Source organism: Hemitrygon akajei, chromosome 18 (genome assembly GCF_048418815.1).
Source record: "Hemitrygon akajei chromosome 18, sHemAka1.3, whole genome shotgun sequence".
Taxonomy (NCBI): domain Eukaryota; kingdom Metazoa; phylum Chordata; class Chondrichthyes; order Myliobatiformes; family Dasyatidae; genus Hemitrygon; species Hemitrygon akajei.
This window is the reverse complement of record NC_133141.1, coordinates 37,332,067-37,357,043: the sequence shown is the minus strand read 5'-3', so window position 1 is coordinate 37,357,043 and position 24,977 is coordinate 37,332,067. Positions and strand designations below refer to the sequence as shown.

The following is a 24,977-nucleotide window of genomic DNA, read 5'->3' as shown; positions in this document are numbered from 1 at the left end:
ACAGACATCATACTAAATACTTATATGGTCAATGCTATACTCCTGCTTTTCCCAGTTGTTCAGATGTTTCTCTGCAGAGCCATAAATATTAAGATGATTCAAAACTTTATCTCCTGTCTGCCATGAGTTAACCTCAGCAAAATGCGGGTATTAAAACCTCTGAATCAGAAAAAAAAAACTGAGACTTTAAATTCCCCAATCACTGTCGAGCTGTCATATGCATATGCATAGGGTTAGGACACAGTGAGGTTGGCTGTAGTATCTTCACTATCTGGATTTGCACATGGAAATTAGCCAACTAATCCTCCTGAGGAACAAACACTGCTCAGAAAGATTATTCTTTGAGAGAGAAAGGAAGAAAAGCGATGGAAAAATCCAGGGGTAGGACAAGAGAGCAGGCGGTGAAGAGGCATTGTACAGTGGGAGTACATTGTACTATAATGGGATTAATCACATTGAAACACAGGAACTAAAGAATTAGTTTGCTCAATGTTTACAGTAACAAGATTTATTTTTGTCTTTGCCATTGTTGTCCACACCCTGAGGAAGGTCTTAGTGTTCTTTAACTATGCGATCTGTCTCATCACTCTGCACTTACCCAAAAACTCAACATATCTTTCTTTTCCAAGCATGTAATTTTATTTCAAAGAATACAATTTTCAAAACAACAATTTTCACAAACACAAGAGATTCTGCAGATGCTGGAAATCCAGAGTAACACACACACACAAAAAGTGCTGGAGGAACTCAGCAGGTCAGGCAGCATCTATAGAAAGGAATAAAGAGTCGACATTTTGAGCTAAGACCCTTCATCGGGACATACCATATAGCAGTGATACAGCTCAGTGCAAAGCCCTCCCAACCACTGATCGCATTTACAAGGAGCGCTGCCACAGGAAAGCAGCATCCATCCTCAAGGACCCCCACCATCCAGGCCTTGCTCTCATCTCACTTCTGCCATCGGGAAGGTGGTACAGGAGCCTTAGGTCCATCAGCTACGATTATCAGGCTCCTGAACCAGTGGGGATAACCTCACTCACCTCAACTCTGAACTAATTCCACAACCTACAGGCTCACTTTCAAGAACTTTATAACTGATATTCTCAGTATTACTTATCTATTTATACAATTCATCTTCTTTTGCACACCAGTCTTTATGTATAGTTTTTTTTTCTTAAATTTGATTGTATTTCTTTATTTTCCTTTAAATGTATGTTAGAAAATGAGTCTCAGGGTAGCATATGGTGACATACCGCATATGACCTTTGATAATAAACTTACTTTGACTTTGATAATAAACCTGATTCTGATCTGGGACTGGATCTGTTCTGTTTTCCAGGAAGCACACAAAAGTCAACAGGCTTGTTTCAGAACTCTGACAGGACATTGTCCAAGACCATTGGCCTTTACTCCCCCCCCCCCCCCCCCCCCATTTTATAAAGATGTGGAGGATAGAATCAGCAACATTGCTGTTGATAATAAGATAAATTGGGGTGGCACAGTAGGCTATTACAGTGTGAGCAACTCAGGATCAATTCCGCCGCTGTCTCTAAGAGTTTGTACATTCTCCCCATGATCTCGTGGGTTTCCTCCGGGTGCTCCGGTTTCCTCCTACATTCCAAAGACCTATGGGTTAGTAGGTTAATTTATCACATGGGTGCCAACGGGCAGGCTCATAGGGCCAGAAGGACCATAAGACACAGGAGCAGAATTAGGCCATTTGGCCCATTGAGTCTGCTCCACCATTCCATCATGGCCGATATATTAACCCTCTCAGCCGCATTCTCCTACCTTCTCTCCGTTAACTTCGACACCCTGACTTATCAACCTTTACTTTAAATACACACAATGACTTGGCCTCCATAGCCGTCTGTGGCAGTGAATTCCCCGGGTTCACCACCCCCTGGCTAAAGAAGGGCCTGTTATCATGCTGTTTCTCTAAATTTAAAAATAAATCTATGCGTGTGTTGTTAAAGTAAACGATACTTGACTGCTGTTCTCGACATGATAACATGTTGGCAGATTGGGCTCAATACTGGCAAAAAACATTTAAGTTTGAAAAAGTGTGACATATCAGTGCAGACATTTTAGGGGAAAGCATTAAAAGAGTGGAGAAAGAAAGATCTTACCTCCAGAGCATATATCTTTAAAGATAAGTCAAAATAAAAACTGTGGATGCTGGAAATGTAAAATAAAAATAGAAAATGCTGGAAATACTCAGCGTGTTAGGCAACATCTGGAACAAAAAAATAACATTTCGGATACTTCTGGACTTCCTGAGAGTTTCATTTGATGTGAGATCTGCATTTGATGCCCATCGAGCAGCATGGCACAGTGGCACAGCTGGTAAGGACATTGCCTCAGCTCCTGAAATGTCAGTATTCAAACATATAGGAGGGAGATTCAAAATCTGCCACCACAACAACCTTTCAGTCAAAGTGCTGATTATTGACTTCAGAAGGAAACCGAAGGTCCAGGAGCTGTTCCTCATTGGAGGATCAGAGGTGGAGAGGGTCAGCAGCTTTTAACTCCTCAGTGTTACCATTTCAGAGGATCTGTCCTGAGCCCAGCACCGAAGTGCAGTTACAAAGAAAACACAGCAATGCCTCTACTTCCTTAGGGGTTTGCAAAGATTCAGCATGACATCTAACACTTTGACAAACTTCTATAGATGTGTGGTATATTGACTGATTGCATCACAGCCTGGTATGGAAACACGAATGACCTTGAACAGAAAATCCTACAAAAAGTAATGGATATGGCCCAGTCCATCGTGGGTAAGGCCCCCCTTTCCATTGATCACATCTACACAGAGCGTTGTCACAGGAAAGCAATATCCATCATCAGGGACCCCCACCACCCAGGACATGCTCTCTTCTCGCTGCTGTCATCAGAAAGGTGGTACAGGAGTCTCAGGACCCACACCACCAAGTTCAGGAACAGTTATTACCCCTCAACAATCAGGCTGTTGAATCAGAGGGGATAACTTCACTCAATTTCACTTGCCCCATCACTGAACTGTTCCCACAACCCATGGACTTACTTTCAAGGACTCTTCATCTCATGTTCAATATTCATTGCTTATTTTTATTTTTCTCTTTTGGTCACCTTTTGCACATTTGTCATTTGCCCGCCCTGCTGGGTGTGGCCTTTCATTGATTCTATTATGGTTCTTGGGCTTACTAAATATGCTTGCAAGAAGACAAATCTCTGGGTTGTATATGGTGACGTATATGTACTTTGATAATAAAGTTGAAAAGTTTAAAGTAAATTTATGAATGACCAGAAATTTGACCAATACAATGTTTATCATTTTATTTTAGCAAGAGCCAGTTCTGCATCTAGCTGGCGTGGCCATCACCTATTAATAAAGACACCACAGGGATTCAGAACCAGAGTTATCTCCTAGACTGGTGTCGATCACTTATCTGACCCAAGCAGGAATTTTCCAGATATTTCCCCCCACTTCGTCCTTCTCAGAAGATCACATTGATTTGCTCAAGTGGAAGTTATATGGAGGAACAAACCATCTGCAGGAGGAACACAGCAGGTCAAACAGCAAATGCAGGGGGAGAAACAATTGTCAATGTTTCGGGCCAAAGCCTGATGCAGAGTCATGATTCGAAACATTGACAATTCATTCCCCCCCCCCCCCCCCACATACACTGCTTGACCTGCTGAGTTCCTCTAGCAAATTCCTCGTCGATCCAGAATCCAGCATTTGCTTTGGCACATCTTCAGAAACTACATGGAACGTGCTGAGCAGATGACGGATCCACCCTTGCTCCAATACGCACATTTGCTCTCATCTTCAGGCTGCATGGCAAACATCAATCATAAGGGAGGACCCTGACTTTGCAACAGGATTGACAACTATTGAATTCTGCTGGTTCTCTCACAGGTCCAGACATGTACTTTCTTCTCTGCTGTCCTCAGTCACATCCCTCAATTTACAGCCTTCAAAATGAGTCAACTGCAAGCAACGAGCATTCATCATGTTCTCTTGCATGACGCCACCTGCATTGGTGTCATCTGGACAACCTTGGTCTCTGCACTGTCACTGATACACTGTTCTCTCCGCTCCTCCCTCTCTCTACAACTTCAAGCATGACTGTGGGTCACTTTTCCAGGTCTGATGAAAGGTCATGAACTTGAAACATTATTTCTCTCCCCACAGATGCTGCCTGCTGAGTATTTCCAGAATTTCCTTTCCTCTTTTTAAAAAAAAACAAAATTTATGAAGTGCAGCAACACACACAAAGTGCTGGAGGAACTCAGCAGGCCAGGCAGCATCCATGGAAAAAAGTACAGTCGACATCTCAGCCCAAAACTTGGATTTCCAGCCTGTGCAGATTTTCTCTTGTTTGTTATGAGGTGCAGCAATCCGTTTGCTGATTAAGGACAGCGCCCAACAATATTAAGGTGCTGCCACCCCTGAATCAACATCTAGCAAGCATGCTGCCAGTTCAACCACCGCTCTACTGTAGGATCAGACACAACAGGACAGAGGAACAAACATCTGAATACTTATCAGAACTATGAAACTGCTCAATAGATCAGGGTGGGAATGATTTGAACTTGAGAAATATGACCGAGTCAATTATTTAATAGGCTGCAGGTACATAGTGATCAGAAAAAACGTGTCCTTTTCCTCAATACTTAAGAGGAATTAAATGATGGTCTGTATTGTAAGGAATGCATTTTTCACAGATCAGCCTATGAACAACTGTAACAATGAATTTAGATGAGAAGACACATCTCAATAATACTTCAGATAAAAGAGGGGCTTGTTTTCCTTTTGCTGATTATTGTGTTGTTCTGCCAAGCATTATGGGCATGCTGTTGGCACTGGAATGTGTGGCAACACTCGCGGGCTGCCTACAGCACATCCTTAGGTTGGGTTGGTTGTTAACGCACGCGATAAATAAATCTAAAAAACTGTATTGAGGGCACCATATCAACGCTTAAGTTATTCTTTGCAGTGAATTTGCTGCTTTGTGGAGTTTCAGGATACATTATGAAGGGTACCTCCCACGTTGTAGAGCAATGTTAAAACTTCATTGCACTACTCAATGCCATAAATGTCTGAAATTTAAGTGCTCAGATGTTGACTAATTTCCAATTTCCAGTTTTGTTCTACCTGATTTTATCTTCATACAGGAAGCATGTAAAATTCATGCACAGATCTGTTTTGACTCTTGCTTTAAAATTTCCTTCAAGTGCAGTTAAGTGGAAAACAGATTTCATGAAATGAAAATGATAAACACGAGAGATTCTACAGATGCTGGAAACCTTGAGCAACACACACAAATGCAGAAAGCATTCAGTAAGTCTGGCAGCATCAATGGAGGGGAATAAACAGTTGACATTTCTAGCCCAGTCCTGACGATGGGTCTCAGCCTTGACTGTTTACTTCCCTCACTAGATACTGCCTGACTTGATGAATACATGTTATTGATTCCTACATAGCAACGTTCTTCAGACTTCACTTATTTTCCAAGTACATTTATGTCACCATATACATACAACACTGAAATATATTTTCTTGTGGGAATTCACAGTATGTACAAAGAAACCCAATAGAATCTGTGAAAGACTGCACAGAACAAGATGGACAAACAACCAGTTTGCAAAAAACAACAAAATGCAAATTCAAAATGGAAAAAAAAGTAATAAATATTGAGAACATGAAGAGTCCTTGACAGAGAGTCCATAGATTGTGGAAGTAAAGTTATCCCCTTCTGGTTGAGAGGCAATAACTGTTCCTGAACCTGGTGGTGAGAGTCCTGAGGCTCCTATACCATCTTCTTGATGATAAGTCTATTTCTCCTCTCATTATAGTCATTGATGTTGATGGACATGACAGTAGTTCAGCTTTTGGTATGGCATTTTACTCTTTGACAGAAACCACTGATAGTTTCCTATGTATCAGTGTGGCTTAGTGCCTCTAAGTGAGAAGGCCATGGGTTCAATGCTCACACCAGAATGTGAGTATATTATCTAAACTGACAGCCCAGAAAAATTTGAAGGGCAGCTGCTAGACTGAAGCTAGCAATTTTGGATGAGTTGGCAAATGAGACCTGCTCAGGCAAAGCACGAGATGTCACAAACCACTTTCATTTTAATATGACAACTACTAAAGAAGGACACCAAGATGAAGGACATCAGAACAATGGAGAAACAAATTGTTGTTTTAAGGATAAAAAAAAGTAAATGTAGATTTAACAGATGACAAAAATGAAGAATTTGACAAAATAATAAAAAATTGTTCCCTATGTAATTGTTCACAGCCAGAGGAAACAGACACTGTATATTGTAATGGGCAACAGAGCCAGGACTGACAGATGAGAAGTTTCACTACTCCCTCCAAGTTATCTTGATCCAATATGCATTGCCAGAAAGGGTGATGGCAACAGTATCCGAATTCACATGGCAAATGAGTCTGACATTGGTGGTGCTCAAATTGCTGGTGGGGATTCTGAGGGACAAGATCTAACAACATTTGGAGAGACAAGGTGAGATTTAGGTCAGCATGGCTTTGTATGTGGAAAGTCACATCTGACAAATCTCTTGGAGTTCTTCAAGGAGGTAAAGAAGGTAGATGACGATGTTGTTTCTGTGGATTTAAGCAAGGCTTTTGGCAAGGTCACTCACAGAAAGCTGGTCTGGAAGGTTAGAATGCATGCAATTAAGGAGATAGTGGATTAGATTCATAATTGGCTCAGAAGAGGGTGACAGTCAAGAATTATTTCACAGACTGGTAGCCCGTTCAGCGATGTGCCACAGGGGTTGGTGCTGGGACATTAGTTGTTTGTAATTTATATAAATGATTGAGCTGCAAATGTAGAAAACATGGTTAGTAAGTTTGAAGCTGATAATAAAGTGGGTGGTGTTTTTGATAGCGTAAAAGGTGATGGAAAAATCACCGGGGGGATCTTCATCACCTAGGCTAAGGATTGGCAAATCTGCTTTCAATCCTGATCAGTTTAAGTATTGCATCTTGGGAGATCGAACTGGGGCTTATACAGTGAATGGTGGGAACTGGGGAGTGTTCTGGAATGGATAGACCTCGGAATGGAAGTGAATGGGTCACTGAAAGCAGTGTCACAGGTAGATGGGGAGGGTGGGGTGGTGAAGGTAGCATTTGGTATGCTGGTCTTCAATCAAGGCATTGAGTACGAGTTGGGAAGTTACGTTGGAGTTATACAAAATGCTGGTGAGGGTGCACTTGGAGTATTGTGTATAGTTTTGGTTGTCTGTTCTAATAGAGATGTTATTTAACTAGAAAGTGTGCAGAAAAGAATTACTGGGATGTTGCCTGGACTTGGGAGCCTGAGTTACAAGGACAGGCTGTGTAGACTAGGGCTTTATTCCCCGGAATGTAGGAGATTGAGGGATGACCTGATAGAGGTATACTGCACAAGATCATGAGGGGCATAGAATGCACGTAGTCTTTTCTGCCAAGAAACAAAAGGGCAAAGGTTTAAAATCGAAGGTCAAAGATTTAAAAAGGACATCAGGGGCAACTTCTTCACACAGAGTGATGCATTTTTGAAATGAGCTGCCAGGATCAGTGGCTGAGGTGGGCACAAAACAACATTTAAAAGCCATCCAGATAAGCACATAGATAGGAGAGGTTAAGAGGGCCAAAGGCAAATTCCGGTAGGTGGGACTAGCTTGCTGGGCAATGCAGTGGGAATGTAGTGTCTGTTTCCTTGCTGTAAGACCCTATGACTAGCCGAGCTGAGAAAGTTGCAGGGGTCAAACTGGAAGGCTATTCCCAATACTCAGCTGAGTCATGATGAGTTGTGATGTTCTTTGGTGCAATAGTCCTGCAATTTTAAACATTATTAGTGTTCTGACGTTCGGAATTATTCAGCACAGAGCCAGGCCATTCAGCCCAACCAGTCTGTGTTTTCCCACTTTTCTTCATCTACCAGCATGACCTGGCTATTTTCTTGCAGGAAGCTGTACTGGCATGTTTGATCAGCAGCCCACAAAACATTTCCCTATATCACCAGCATCATCATACGTAAAGTCAAAATTCCTTGGTGTTTTCATAATCAGAGGATGTCCTGGCACCAGCATGCGGGGCTCTCACAAAGAAGGCATGACAGCGCCTCCACTTTCTGACAGGTTTGCATAGATTAGTCATGCCACTTAAAACTTTCACAAACTTCTATGGGTGCACAGTGGAGAGTAACATAACTGGTTGCAGCACAGCCCGGTATGGAAGCACCAATGCCCTTGAATGGAAAAATCTACAATAAGTGGGGAATACAATCCAGTCTATCAGAGGCAAAGCCACCCACCATTGAGCACATCTATAAAGAGCACTGCACAAGAAAGCAGCATTCATCATCAAGGATCGAAGGACGTCCATTTAGAACAGAGATGCGGAGAAATTACTTTAGTCAGAGGGTGGTAAATCTGTGGAATTTGTTGCCACGAGTGGCTGTGGAGGCCAAGTTATTGGGTGCATTTAAGGCAGAGATAGATAGGTTCTTGATTAGCCAGGGGATCAAAGGGTATGGGGAGAAGGCAGGGGAGTGGGATGACTGGAAGAACTGGATCAGCCCATGATTGAATGGCAGAGCAGACTCGATGGGCCAAATGGCCTACTTCTGCTCCTGTATCTTGTGGACTTGTAGGACCTCACCATGCTCTCTTCTCTCTACTATCATCAGGCAAGAGGTACAGGAGCTTTAGGTTGCACACCACCAGGTTCAGGAACAGTTATTACCCCTCAAACATCAGGCTCCTGAGCCAATGTGGTTAACTTCACTCACCTCAACTCTGAACTGATTGAACAACCTATGAACTCCCTTGCAAGGATTCTACAACTCGTGTTCTCACTGTTAATTATTTTTATTTGCACAATTTGCCTTCTTTTGCACAATGGCTAATTGTTAGTCTTTATTTATGTTTAGCTTTTCATAAATTCAATTCTATTTCTTTTATCTACCTGTAAATACCTGCAAGAAAATTAACTTCAAGATAGCATATAGTGACATACACACAGTTTGGTAAATTTACTTTGATTTTGGTTTGATTCAATCGCTGAATTTAATACTCTTTAAGCAGGATGGCATAGTGGAATGCTGCCTCACAGTTCCAGTGACCCAGGTTCAATCCTGACATCTGGTGCTGCCCACGTTCTCCATACGATTGCTGGGGTTTTGTCTGGGTACTGCATTTTCCTCCCATGCTCTAGATAAATGTAGGCTAGTAGGTTAATTGGCTACTGTAAGTTGTCCCTAGCTGAGTGGAGAAGCGGGGAGAGAGTTGATGGAAATGTGGGCAGAATAAAATACATTGATTAGATTAGGATTTTGAAACCACCGTGCTCTCAGTGGGATGAAGGGCCTGTTTCCATAATTTTTTTAAATCTTATTTTTCGATACAGCGCGGAGTAGGCCCTTCTGCCCCTTCAAGTCATGCCACCACAGCAACCCTATAACCTTGATTAACCCTAACCTAATCTCAGGACAATTTAAAATTTACAACCTACCTGGTACATCTTTGGACTGTGGGAGGAAGCTGAAGCACCCGGGGAAAACCCATGCATTCCGTAGGAAGAATGTGGAGAGTCGTAGAATGAACTCCGAGACAGCCTGAGCTGCAATAGCGTCGCGCTAACCGCTAAGCAACCGTGGCACCCTGATGATGCATCTCTTTGACTCCCCTCGTAATATACCTTTTACTCATTCAGATGTATTTATTACATGTACTGTACAGTGAAACAGAGTGAAATGTGTTGGTTTGCATAAACAACCAACACAACCCAAGGCTGTGCCGGGGGAAGCCCCGCAAGGGTCGCCACATATACCACACATACCAGTGGCAACATAGCAGAACACAAGCAACAAACCAGCAACAGCAGCAAAACAAGCTCCTTTCCTCCCTCCCATCGACTCCACACACTGATAGTCCTCCAAGCCCAGGACAGGTCTTCCAGTGTCCAGTCTTCGGCATTTGGGCTTTGACTTCCAGACTTGTGATTGACCATCAGGCTTGTCGTTCCTAGAACAATTACTTTTTAATAACACTGCAGTAGACTGGGGCCTACCAAACCAAGTTCTATTTACTGATATCAATCCTTAGTAAATTGATACTTGCCCACTAATCACTCTAGGCCCACCTTTCCAAATCATCTGCCCTCCAACCACAGTTAGTCTCATCCGAGGTCATCTGCTTTGTGAGCCCTGATCACCCGTGGCCCGAACGCAATTGCCAACCCTCCTCAAAATTTTTCATCCATCTTGTTGTGTTTTCAATATTTCAGAAATACTTGAGTGATATTATAAATACATTGCTTGATTAAGCATCCTTTGTTTGCTTATACAATATATTGTGGGTTACATGTAAAAGTACGTGAATGGCATACATCATGATACCACCACATCATAAGTGTGCCCCTCGCTAAAAGTAAAAATGAAGAGTAAATGCATCTCTCAGCCTCTCGTTTTTCTTTCATTTAGTTGTACATTTTGGAGTAACAAAACACAAGTGGTGACAAGGTATTTTTAAACAAAGCCGAGATGACCACCTACCTGTTGAATTGGAGTGAGACGTTAGAGTTTTAAAAACAAAGCGCAGCACACGCTTCTTTGGGAAGGGACAGAAACAGTTGAGTTAAAAAAAAGACAGAAAATGGACAAATTCACAGGTTCATGAAGATTGTAGGGTGATAATAATCATAGATTTAAAAAAGAGCACAAATGATTGGCTACATCATTAAGAGAGAGATGTCCAATTGCACAAAGGGGAATTGTACAATGCATATTGAGTGTATTGAACAGTATTTTGAAGCAAATGAAATAGCCAATGTAAAGAGAGTGCCAGTTTTGCTGAGTGCATAGGGTGGGAAGACATACAGTTTGCTTAAAAGTTTGACTGCTTCAATCAAACCAGCTGAAATGAGCTTTGCTGAATTGTGAAAGTAATGCAAGAATATTTAGAACGAAAACCATTGTTGATTGCAGAAAGTTTTAGGTTTCAAAAATGGAAGCAAAAGGAAGGGGAATCCATTTCAGTGTATATGGCTGAATTGAAGCATTGTCTGTTTGGAAATGGGCTTAATGATGCACTGAGAGATCATTTAGTTTGTGGAGTCATACAAGAAAGCATTCAAAAAGGCTCCCAGCTAAAGCACAACTTAAATTTAAAACAGCAGTTGAAATCACTGTATCAATGGAAACAGCAGAGGCACAATTAAGTTGCAGTCAGGAATGAAAGTGAGCATAAACAAAATTACAATGTCTAAACAGAAACTGGCCTGGCTAAACAAATTGTGTTACCGTTGTGGCAGGAGTGCACATACACTAGACCAATGCAGGTTTAAAGGTGGAACTTGCAAAAAATGCAACAAAATATGACACATACAAAGAGCATGTCGGGCAGACAAATATAAATGTACTGCACAGGGAAGAGAAAAAGATAAAAGGCAAGTTGCAGTTCCAAAAGGAGCACTAATCTGCATGTTGATGAAAAATCTGATAATAATGTGTGACACAAGACTGGCTAGCCTTGAGATATATAATGTGAAAACTAACAATAGACAAGCAATATTGCTTACACCAGAAGTAAATGGCAAATTAATTAAAATGCAATTGGACACTGAATTGGCTGTTTCAGTCATTCCACAAAATGAGCTTGAAAGGCATTGCAAAAGATACTGAACTGAAGCCTGAAGATATCTAACTAAGAACTTATACTGAAGAAAAGAGAACTCCTGTGGGAATGACATTCATAACAATGAAATACAACAACAAACAAACCACATTGGGCTTGTATGTGGTAAGAACAGGAGGACCAGGATTGTGGAGCCATGATTGGCTAAGACAACAACAACTTGATTGGAGATCCATCCACCATCTTCATGCCACGTCCCTTGCAATTGAGTCAACTGAAAGCAAATTAAGAAAGGTACTGAATGATGTCACAACAGTGTTTAAGGATGACATTGGGTTAAATTAACCTGTGTTAAATGAAAATGTGACACCCAAGTTTTGCAAAACCCATCCTGTTCCTTATACCATCTGTGATAAAGTAGCCAGTGAGCTGGATTGCATAGAGGTTGAAGGAATTCTTCCAAGGTTTAGCGGAGCCCATGGGCAAAACCAGTGGTCTCAGTAACCAAGAAGAATGAGTCTATCAGGATCTGTGGTGATTTTAAAGGTCACCATCAATGCATTACTAAAAGAAGATCAATACCCTCTGCCCAGGGTAGAGGGTATCTTGGCAAACCTTTCTGGGGAAAACACTTCAGCAAAGTGGACTTAGTAGAGGTCTACATACAGATGGAGGCAGAAGAAGTCCAAAGTGTTTCTCACCATAAGCACTCACAAAGGGCTTTATCACTACAAGAGGCTTATTTTTGGAGCAGAATCTGCCCCTGTACTCTGGCAAAAAGCTATGAAGCAGGTGCTGCCCAGACACTCAGTGCTACCTGGGTGAAATCATTGTTACCAGTAAGGATGACTAAGGAACATCTCCAAAACCTTACGACAGTGTTAAAAAGATTAGAAGATTATGGGCTCGGAGCATGACACAACAAGTGTGAATTATTTAAACCAAGCATCACTTTCCATGGTCACACCATTGACGCACAAAGATTACACAAGTGTGCTGAGAAAATTCACGTAATGGTGGATGCCCCAACTCCAAAGGATATGTCAGTGTCATCCATTTTAGGATTTGTCAATTACTACAACAGGTTCCTGCCAAATCTGGCTACTGTGCTCCACCCTTGAACACATTACTACAGATCAGGAAGAATCAGCAACAGGAAAAAGCAATGTGAGGTGTCTTTCCAAAAGGTAAAGGAGGTGGGAACATCAAACATTGTACTCACACATTATGGTCCACATCATCCAGTGAAGCTTGTCTGTCAAGCCTCGCCTTATGGTATAGGTGCAGTCATGTCACATGTTATGAGTGATGGAAATGAATGCCCCATAACCTCACAATCCATTACTGCTACACAGAAAAATTATGCACAGATTGACGGAGAGGCCTCAAGCCTGGTTTGGAGTGTAAATTGTTTCAACCAGTACTTGTATGAGAGAGAGTTTACCCTCATCAACCACTAGTGTCCATTTTCAATCCATAGAAGGGTGTTCCACTAACAGTATCGGCATGAATGCAGGGATGGGCTCTGTTTCTTGGAAGACACAATTACAAGATCATATTCAAGAGGACAACTAATCATGGAAATGCTGATGGATCACCCAGTTTACCCTTGGAAAAGGAAATACAGGAAAAAATTACGAAAGAGGACACTCCTTTGACAGATTCTCCCTAGTGCAAATTGAAAGTTACGGCAGAGATGATCCAAAGGGAAATCAGAAAAGACCCCACACACTCTCAGGTCCACATGGCAACTCAAAATGGCTGGAATGTGCAGCAGAAATTCCAGCTCCCTCATTTTACCAACATTGGGATGAACTTACCCATGACAGAGGTTGCCTTATGTGGGGATTGAGGGTTGTTGTACCATCCAAGCTGAGAGCTAAAGTGTCGGAGGAGCTACATGCCGGTCATCTAGCTGTGGTCAAAATGAAAGTGTTGGCTCAAACCGTTGTCTGATGGCCTGGGATAGATCAGCGGATGAAGCAACTCACCGTGCTGCCACCCCGTGCAGAAGAAAGGTGTCTAGAGCTGTCAGAACCACTTTCTACAATCCTCAAGTCAACTCCTCCAACCACCACGGAGGAGGCCGCAGAACTTGAGGTTGTTACACAGGCACGAGTCTCTCCTGACAAGCAGAGTGACCCCATCGCCTTCGTCGAAAAAAAATACATTATCCCACAAGAGTGAGAAACCCTCCAGAGTAATTAAATCTTTAAGCCTGAATGGGACAATTTAAAATTTATGATGCTGTGGGCATCTATATAGTATAGTGTAAATATATATTTATATATATGTTGAGAGGCACTCTATGTTGAGTTGGAGTTTATGGGTAAGCAGAAAGGAGTGTTGTGCATTTATTATTTCAGCAAAATTTGACTAATATTGCAAATCATTAGTCTTGCTTGATTGAGCATTTTGTCATTTACATAACGAACTGCGGTTTATTTGTAAAAGCAACTTGTAATAGCATACACCATTACGCCACCACATCACAAGTGTGCTTCTCGCTAAAAGTAAAAACGAAGAGTATACGCCTCTCTCAGTCTCCTTTGATTTTCTCTCGATTAGTTTTATGTTTTGGACTTACAAAATGCCACATCTTTCCCCTCAGCCACCAGTAACCTGAGGCGCCAATTCATCATCCTAACCACCTTCACCAATTTGCTGATCCTAACAGCAGCAATCCTCATCCCTGGCTCACTGGGGTCTCTGATCATCAGCATTCTTTTCTTCCCAGAGAGACACGCAGCTTGGAGATAGGTCCTTCAGCCCAACCCGTCCATTCCAACCAACATGCCCATCTAAGCTAGTCTCATTTGCTATCTAAGCCTTTGCTATCCATGTACTTGTCCAACTGTCTTTTAAATGTTGTCATTGTACCTGCCTCAACCACTTTCTCTGACACCCTCTGTGTAAAAAAAATGTCCTAAATTCCGATTAAATATTTCTCCTCTCACCTTAAACCTATGGCCTGCAGTTCTGAATTGCCCAACTCTGAGGAAAGACTGAGAGCATTCACCTGTCTATGCCTTTCCTGATTGTATACTCCTAGATCCATCTCCAGTTCTGGTCTAAGTGATGTAGCAATGAACAACCAACGACCAAAGAACGACCCCATAAAATTTCTTTCCTTTTCAACCAAGGCCCCTTGCTGTACACGTATACAAGTCAAGTTCAATGTAGATTTTCTTTACTATGGAACATGATGACCCTTCAGTGCTCCGAGGCTCCTGTACAGCTGACAGCAATGCAAGTGCAAAAATAAAGAAACTTTCAAAGTTGTGATTGAAAGGTTTAAGCTATTTCGGGAATGAATGCTAAGGAAAAAAAAAGAATTGTGATTGGAGTTAAGATTCAGATTGGAGGTGGCTGCAATGAATAGTGGAAAATGCTTATAAAAAGTTGATTGTTTAATGATAAACAGATTACCTTTTGCACCTCTCCACTACCAACCTTCCATAACTATCTTCCTCATTGAATGGAAAATCTGTCAGGATCTTAATCGCAATGGAATGCATGCAGCTGCACTTCAGATAAAATGTTCTTTTCCTTGGGTTTTGTGGTTACCGATCCCTGACCTATGGCATTCTCAGTTTTAATTTACTGAGCCCTTGCTGAGATTAATGTGCCAACTGATAAGGCTTGTGGATTGGGATGGCCCTACCTTATCAAAAGAAAGATTCTCAATTAGCATGAGATTTAATTTTTGGAGGGAATTTATTATCCAGAGTTAATTATTCACTGAGTGGATTTTCTTGTCACATTTAATTGACACATTTACAGCTAGGCCTTCAGGTGTAAAGTTAAACCAACCCTTCTGCCAGCTGTGTAGATTCACTTGTGCAATTTAAATCAACTAGACAGCATTTAGTAAAGGAGGCAGAGGTCCATGAGCATTCAAAACAACACGGCTCCCTCAACCAATGATACCAGATCTGATTAACTGGTAATTTAGTTGAAATGCCTGCCACCTTTTCTCTCTTCCACCATCTGGGAGAAGGTACAGGAAAGCCCGGATGACCAAACTCTAGAGCAGTTTCTGCACCACCGCTATCAGACTTCTGGACTGATCACCCCTTTCCCAATGATGCTGCCACATTCTCAGTCTCTTAACTCTATCTCTCTCAACTATTCCTTTCTATCACTTTAAAACTATCACTTTAGCACTACTTCAGATTGCATGGCAACCTTGCACCATTCTGCTATCTTACACTTGTTTCGGTATTTATCGTTATAATGTATACTGTTTAACACCATCATCCCCTCGAAACTAATCAGTAAATTCCAAGACCCAGGCCTCAATACCCCCTTGTGCAATTGGATCCTGGATTTCCTCAGTTGCAGACCTCAGTCAGTTTGGATCGGCAAAAGCATCTCCTCCACAAATCTCCAGTAGCACAGGAGCACCACAATGCTGTGTGCTTAGCCCCCTGCTCTACTCACTTTACATCTATGACTGTGTGGCTAAGTACAGCTCCAACACCAGATACAAGTTTGCTGATTGTTGTGGGTTGTATCAGAGAGGGTGATACAGCATACAGGAGGGAGACGTAAAACTTGGCTGAGTGGTGGAATAACAACAACCTCTCACTTGTCGTCAATAAGACCAAGGAACTGACTGTAGACTTTAAGAGAGGGAAACCAGAGGTCCACGAGCCAGTAATCATCAGAGGATCAGAGGTGGAGAGGGTCAGTAACTTTAAACTCCTGGGTGTCACTCCCTCAGAGGACCTGTCCTGGATCCATCATATAAATATTGTTGCAAAGAAAGCACGGAAGTGCCTCTGCTTCCTCAGGAATCTGCAGAGGTTTGGCATGTCATTGAAAAACTTGGCAAACTTCTATAGATGTGTGGTAGAAAGTGTGCTGACTGACTGCATTACGGCCTGGTACGGGAACACCGATGCCTTTGAGCGGAAAATCCTACAAAAGGTAACGGATTCAGCCCAGTACGTCACAGGTAAAACTCTCCCAACCAGTAAGCACATCTACATGAAACGTTGCCGTAGAAAAGCAGCATCATCAGAGATCCTCACCACCCAGGCCATGCTCTTTTCTCACTACTGCCACCAGGTAGAAGGTACACGTACCTCAGGACTCACACCACCAAGTTCAAGAACAGTTACTACCCCTCAATCATCAGGCTCCTAAACAAAGGGGGTAACTACACTAATTTAAGGACTCGGTTATATTGTTATTTAATGCTCATTATTTATTACTATTTTATATCTGCATTTGCACAGTTTGTTTACAGTTTATAGTTCCTCATGTCTACAGTTCTATCGATTTGCTAAGTATGCCTGCAGAAAAAGAATCTCAGGCTTGTATGTAGTGACATGCAAATTTCACTTTGAACCTTAATTTGTGAGCATCATGTGAACAGGGAATTTCATTGCACACTGGTATACATGACAACAAGCCAAATTAACTACTGATAGTTTTAAGGAATAATTTGCACATCAAATGGGTGTTTTTTTTTACCTCAGGTGAAAAGGTCCACTGTTTCCAACTATTAGTCGTGTGAAATGCTTGGAGACATTAAAGTAATACAGTAACATGATATAAATGCAAATCATTTTGAACTTCAATAAATTACCTTTACCAGTTTTTTCTAGTTTGTCTCAGAGTTCAAGAGGACAATGTAATGTTTCAGCTCCAGGGAACCCCGTTAGACCACATTTGAAATATCGTGTTTAGTTCTGGTCAGCTCATTATGTGGAAGCTTTAGAGAGGGTGCAGAGCAGATTTAGCAGGACGCTATGTAGATAGAAAGCATGTCTCATGAGGATAGGTTGAGCAAGCTGGTGCTTTTCCCTGTGGAGAGATGACTTAATAGAGGTGTATAAAATGATAGGAGGCATAGAGAGAATGGACAGCCACAGACTTTTTCCCAGGCAGATATGTCTAATACAAGGGGGCATAATTTCAAGACGATTGGAGCAGGGTGTCAAAGGCAAGTCACACACACACACACACACACACACACACACACACACACACACACACACACACACACACACACACACACACACACACACACACACACACACACACACACACACACACACACACACACACACACACACACACCCCCCCCCCCCCCCCCCCCCCCCCGCCAGTTAGGGAGATTTAATAAACTGACATGGATGATTTAAAAAATGGAGGGCTACGTAGGAGGGAAGGATTAAATTGTTCTTAGAGTAGGCTACAAGGTCATCACACCATCCTGGGCTGAAGACTTTGTACTGTGCTGTTATGTTTTATGTTCTATATAGAACATTACAGCCTAGTTCCTCAATCTCAACAAGAAAAGGAGATGGTTATTGATTTTAGGAGAACTTGCACCACTCACACCCCTCTAGCACAGCAGGTTCAAACTCCTGGAAGTACGCATCTCACATAGCCGCTCATGGTCCCAGAACACATCCTATGCAATGAGGAAAGCTCACCAATGCCTGTTCTTTCTGAGGAGGCTGAAGAGAGTTGGACTCTGCACATCAATACTCACGCCCTTCTTCAGATGTGCAGTAGAGAGCATCCTAGCAATTTGCATCACTGCATGGTACAGACACTGCTCTGCGGCACACAGGAAGGCTCTACAATGGGTAGTCAAAGCTGCCCAACGCATCAGCAGCACCAGCCTACCTGCCATCAAGGACACGTATACAGAAAAGTGCCAGCAAAGGGCAGTAACATCATAAAGGATCGCACCCACCCTGCTCTTGGACTGTTTGTCCCACTCCCATCAGGGATAAGGCTACACAGCATTCACACCAGGACCACCAGGCTCAAAAACAGTTGCTTTCCCCAAGCAGTGAGGCTGATCAATACTTCCACTCACTAACCCACCTTAGCACACCCCTAACCACCACTACTTTATCATATCCTGTCAATCACCTTAAGTGCAGACTCTCCTGTGCCTAGCATCACTTTATGGGCATACAATCCATGTAAATGAGCCATGTAAATAAATTTATATTTATTGTGTTTTCTGTTATTGTATTCTTTATCCTGTGTTTCTTTGGTGCTGTACTGAATCCAGAGTAACAATTCTTTGGTTCTCCTTTAAACTTGTGCATTGGAAATGACATTAAACAATTTTGAATCTATGTTCCATAAACCACAAGAAGGACCTCAGTACGTTATTCATTATTAAGCCAAAAGTTATTAGCACAAAACAGTTGGTTGTTTGGATAAGTTACATCAAAATTGAATAATAATATACTAATTAAATTATGTTCCATTCTTAGACAATTAATAATTTTTTGCAGAGGGAATTTGGAAGGGGGGTGGTTTGCTGTAGAAGGGAGGAGAAAGGCAGACTGCTCCTTTAAAGGGATGCCTTGGTAACTGTGCCTTGAAGGAAGGTGCTGAAGAGTCATTAAGTGGTTCTGCAATGACTGTTTCAGTCGTGGCACATGTTACTGCAAAGTTCAGCTGTACTCAAGGTGCTACTGAATTGGGACAACATTATTTCCCTTCATAGTGAGAGACGAGGTCTGGGTAATGGGACAAGAGTTGGGAGATGGTGCACAGTGGAAGGTGGATGGAGACTGGGAATCGCTGGAAATTGGTGACAGAAGAGACTGCAGATGCTAGGATTTGAAGCCACAATCAATCTGCTGGACGAACTCAGTGGATCAAACGGCAACTGAGGCTAGAAGGAAATTGTCAACATTTTGGCTCAAAACACTGCCTCAGGACTTATGGTTCTAGTGACAACTTATGATATTAACACTGAGAATGCATGAGTAAAAGGCATTCTTCAGTTTGCAACAAGGTTATACACTCAGTGGCAACTTTATAAGATGGAACCCAGCATGGTCATCTGCTGCTGTAGTCCATCCACTTCAAGGTTTGACATTTTGTGCATTCAAAACAACTATTAAGTCCTAAGATTTAAAAATTACAATGCTTCAGTTGTTGGGAAAGAACTTCTGTTTTCTTGTCTGTTCACCTCTAAACTTATTTCTTCTATTTTACAGAAAAACATGGATTTTCCTTTGTTACACCATCTCAACCACTAGTGGCTTCTAAATGCAGAGTCAGGAGAACACACGATTTGACTCATGGAATGATGTAACCTTGAGGAAAGCCCCCTCTCCCCCAAGCAACAGGCCCCATCTCTGCGGCTGAGGAGAATCCTAGCCAGAGTAAACCCACACAAAGCTGCGGGGCAGGCCAACATACCTAGTAAGGTGCTGAGGGACTGTGCAGCTAAGCTAACAGAGGACTTAACAGACACCTCTAATATCTCTTTGAAACAGTTCACTGCCCCTGCAGACTTTAAGGCAGCCATCATTATTCCGGTCCCAAGAGAGTGAAGGTAACTGGCCTAAGTGATTACTGCCCAATGGCACTGACTTCGACAATCATGAAAAGCTTTGAGCAGCTGGTAATGGATCATATAAAATCCCTCCTTTCAGCTACATTGGACCCTTTCACGTTCGCCTACCACTCAAACCAGTCCATTGATGATGCCATAGCCTCGGTCCTCCACTCCTTCCTGCCCCACCTAGAAAATGATACTTCGTACACCAGGATGTTGTTGATCAACTTTATCTCGGCATTTAACATGATCATTCCTCAGAGGCTGGCAGGTTAACTATCCTTGTTTAGACTAAACACCCCTCTCTGTAACTGGATCTTGGACTTCTTGATGTAAAGACCCCAGTTGGTCAGAGTTGGCAGCAACATCTCAAGCTCCATAATCCTCTAGGGCTGCGTGCTCAGCTTGCTGCTGACTCATGTCTGCCGCGTCAGATCCAGCTCAAACCGCATCAAGTTCACCAATGATACTACAGTGGGTGGCCTCATCAGTAACAATGATAAGTTGGCAGACAGAGAGGCTTGACAAACAGTGTGAGAGCAACAACCTGAATCTCAACGTGCACAAGATCGTGGGCTGCATCACTGTGTGGTACAAAAACCGCAAGACCCTACAGAGGATAGTACAAACCTCCGAGAGGATCACCGAGGGTCTCCCTCCCTCCATTCGTGACATTTACTGGGAGCATTGTAGACGATGGACCGTAAATATTGTTGAGGATCCCTACCACCCATTCCATAATCTCTCTGACCCACTACCATCAGGGAGAAGGTGCAGAAGCATCAGGACTGGGACTGCTAGAATGGGTAACAGCGTCTTCCCCCAGACCTTGAGACTGATGAATACCCTGCTATCACTGTGGTCTCATCACTAGGACAATGAGTGGTTTACCTGTGCTACATACATTTTGAATTATATTTTATTATAATATTGCACAAGATAACCTCACCCTCCATAGGTGTTGTTGGCAAAATAGCAATGCAATCTTCTTCCTGGATTGACAAATCCACTTGTCTTATTATGAAGCCTTCAGAATAAGTATACACTTTAGAAACTGCAGTTGTTAGGGTACTTCTCAAATTAAATCTGTGGCAGATCTCATCTCTGTTTCGAAGGCTGTTCCCTACATGTCATATCTTTATTGCAAACAAGCATTCAAGAATTTTTGCCTTTTTCAAATGAGATTTGAAAGTGTGAAAATGCAAGAAAGAAACCTGTTACTCAAAACCAAATATTATATTTGAGATCAGTTTTAAGAGTCAAGTTAAGTTTCTGCTCTTCGGTGAGAGAGCTCTTTAGTTATTTACTCTGTATTGCCTTTTGATTTCTAAAAGTGCAATTAGAGCAAGTGAAAACATGTCCAAACGTAAATACAGAAAAATGCAGACCTCCTTGCCATGTGGACAGATGAGCAAATTAGATAAAAGGTTATACAACCTATGTCAGTTTAGAACAGCAGTGAAGAATCTTCTAAATTCCAGAGTAATGTGCTCAGGCATAGCTTTATTAAAAATCTGGCAGCTTCAAACTAATCCTTAACAGTGCACACATCACCTTCAAATCGAGTCAATTTTGCCTGACAGAATTCAACCACATTTAAAGCTGCAACAGCCAAATCAAGCATACGATTGGAATCAAGCTGTGTAAATAGTGTGAGAATAAGGGGTAACAAGCACATGAACATTTCTTATTACTCAGACAAGTACTGCTGTCATTACTCTGTAGGAGTAAATTGACAACTGTGAGCACAAAGCAGAGGAAGGTTTTAAACAGACTAATGCTGCTTCAGTACATCACCCTGGAAATGGGTCAAGCCAAGCTGTCATATCTGGAGGTATACTTTGTGCTCCTAAAGGTTATTGAGAATTTTACAGGGACAATACTAAAGACAACAAGCATCAGGATGCATGCATCTAATAGTGCTATAAGTATGTTGTGCCAACAGCAACAAATGTAAATTTCCACATTCCAATGCCAATTCAGCAGCAAATTAGAGACTTTTGAATTTAGAGATGCAACACAGTAACAGCCCTTTCCAACCCAACTACAACCTAACTACACCCATGTGACCCATTAACCTCCTAGCCTGTGGGAGGAAACCGCCATGGTCACAGGGAGAATTTACAAACACCTTAAAGATAGCAACGGGAATTGAACCCAGGTTGCTGGCACTGTAATAGTATTATGCTAACCAATACACCCCACATTTATATTGTAGGGACATTCCACTAAGAGCTAGGTGGAATCAAAGCTAATTTCATGGGATTCCATGAATGGGATTCCACCCAAAGTCTTCACCTCACTTTCAAATGCTGAATGGACTGATACACATTTCCTGAATGTTCATTACTTGTATTCTGCAGTTCGAGTTACTGTTTTACTGTCTTGCTTTCTCTTGCCCTCCTCTTCCCAGCAACAATAACTTCACAACTGATGCAGACATCTTAAGAGGCCATCAGGTCTGCCTGGGAAATGAGCAGTGCAAAAGGCAGACCAGAACCAGGAGCAATGGTGGTCATTTGTTCACCAATACCAGCATTTATTGTCAATCCCTAATGGATCCAGACAGAGGGTAAGATTAAGAGTCAAGCACAACAACATGTCTGGAATCTTAATGCAGGCCCAAGCTAATAAAGGTATTTCTGTTCCTGTCAGTAATACCAAAGAACTGACTGTGGACTTCAGAAAGAGTAAGATGAGGGAACACACACCAGTCCTGAGAGGGACCCGAAGTGGAAAGATTGAGCAATTTCAAGTTCTAGGGTGTCAATATCTCTGAGGATCTACACTGAGCCCAACATATCGATGCAGCTATAAAGAAGGCAGCTATATTTCATTAGGAGTTTGAAGAGATTTGGTGTGTCACCATGGACACTTGCAAATTTCTACAGATGTACCATGGAGAGAGAGCATTCTGACAGCCTGCATCACTGCTTGGTTTGGGGGTCCTACTGCACAGGACCGAAATAAGCTGCAGACAGTTGTAGGCTTATTCAGTGCCATCATGGGCACCAGCCTCTGTAATATCCAGGGAGCAATGCCTCAAAAAAAAAAGCAGCATCCATCATTAAGGGCCTCCAGCACCCAGGACATGCCCTTTTCTCACTGTTACCATCAGGCAGGAGGTACAGAAGCCTGAAGGCACACACTCAGCGATTCAGGAACAGCTTCTTCCCCTCTGCCATCAGATTCCTATATGGACATTGAACCCATGAAGACTACCTCACTACTTTTCTTATTTTTACTTCTGCACTACTTATTTAATTCAACTATAATTTAAATATATTTATTTTAATTCACATTTTTCTCTATTATTATGTATTGCATTGTACTGCTGCTGCTAAGTTAACATATTTCACGACATATGCCAGTGAGGTTAAACCTGATTCTGATGAACCAGAGGTTTTTTTTACTATGACATTTTGCTAGTTATGATTGTAGTAACTGAGGTAAGATCTCTGGATCTCAGTGGCGGTCTTCACTTTAAATGAAAGCTCATGAATGATTATATTAGGCATAGTCAGATGATTATAGATTCAATCCCTAAGATTACGCAGCATCAAGTGGTTAGAGTCAAGAAGACACTGTCAAGGATAACTGGGAAGGCAGATTCAATCATAATGTTCAAAAGGAAACTGGATAAGAATTTCTGATAAGAGATCCTGATGCAGTATTTTGAACCAAAAAGGCAATGGTTTCTTCCTTCCCGAAGATGCTGTTTGACCCACTGAGTTCCTCCAGCAAATTGTTCGTTGGTGCAGGTTCCAGCATCTTGCGTCCCGCGTCTCTAGAACTTCTTGCATATTTTATGATAAAGGAGGTCATTCAGCTCATCAAATCAATGTCAGCTCACGAGCAATCCCATTCCCCTACTTCCCAGCAAAATATACAAAGTTCAAAGTAAATTTATTATCAAAGTCTCTATTTGTCACTATATATATTCATTTTCTTGCGGGCATTCGCAGTACAACAAAGAAATACAATGGAATCAAGAACTCCAATGTCTGACAAACAACTAATGTGCAAAAGACAAACTGCAAATACAAAGAAACAAATAATACTGAAAGTCCGAGTTGTAGAGTCAGTCCGCAGTTTGTGAAATCAGTTCAGTACTATGGCAAGTGAAGTCATTCACGCTGGTCCCGGAGCCTGATGGTTGAAGAGTAATAACTGTTCTTGAACCTGCTGGTGTGTGACCTAATGCTCCCATACCTCCTTCCCGATGGCAGTTCTTAGTCAATCCAACCTGATTTTTCCACAACTCTCCTTAACATGTCACATTTTGCTCTCTTTTTGCACTGCTTGTTTAATTTATTTGTTTACATTTTTTTGTAATTTATAGTATTTTATGTACAGTTGGTGCTAAACATCAAACTTTACGACATATGTCAATGATAATAAACCTGATTCTGATTCTCACCCACACCGGAGTTAATTTTACAGTAGCCAATTAAGTTGCCAGTTAGCACACCTTTGGAATAGAGAATAGACATCGGGACGCGAACAGGGAAGCCCGCATGGTCACAGTGGGAATATGCAAACTGCACATAGGCGGCAGGATCGGACCCAGCAGCGCTGTCCGCTGCAGCATCGTGCTGTTCCCACATGCTACCTTAAAATCAAAGAGATTGTAGGGCTTTGGACAGTGCGCAGGGAGTGGAACTACCTGGTTCAGTATGACACAGAGCACAAAGATTCGATATGCCAAATGGACTCCCCAAGCTGTAACCATTTTGCAATTCTATGCATTCCTGTCTGTGCTTAATTAGCCGAAATCATTTGGAGTGCAAATAGGAACATCAATTAACTTGAATAACCCTCGGAGGGAAAAAGGGAAAATATCTATACATTTTTGCCCCAGAAAGGGAATTGTGTTGGGTTTAGTTCTGTTACCCTAAAACATCAATACATATCGGTCCCCAGCGAAGGAAAAATGCTTCTCAAAGCTAATGTGGGTGTGAAAATATTAAAGTAAGAGCGAGAAGGGAGATCAACAAATTGGCGTTAAAATAGT

The 24,977-nt window shown here is 42.0% G+C and overlaps 1 protein-coding gene across 2 annotated transcripts in view; it reads right to left on the bottom strand.

Annotated features, from left to right (window-relative positions):
* Positions 1-24,977, bottom strand: part of rapgefl1 (Rap guanine nucleotide exchange factor (GEF)-like 1) — a 123,044-nt gene that overhangs the window by 97,338 nt on the left and 729 nt on the right. The window lies entirely within an intron of this gene.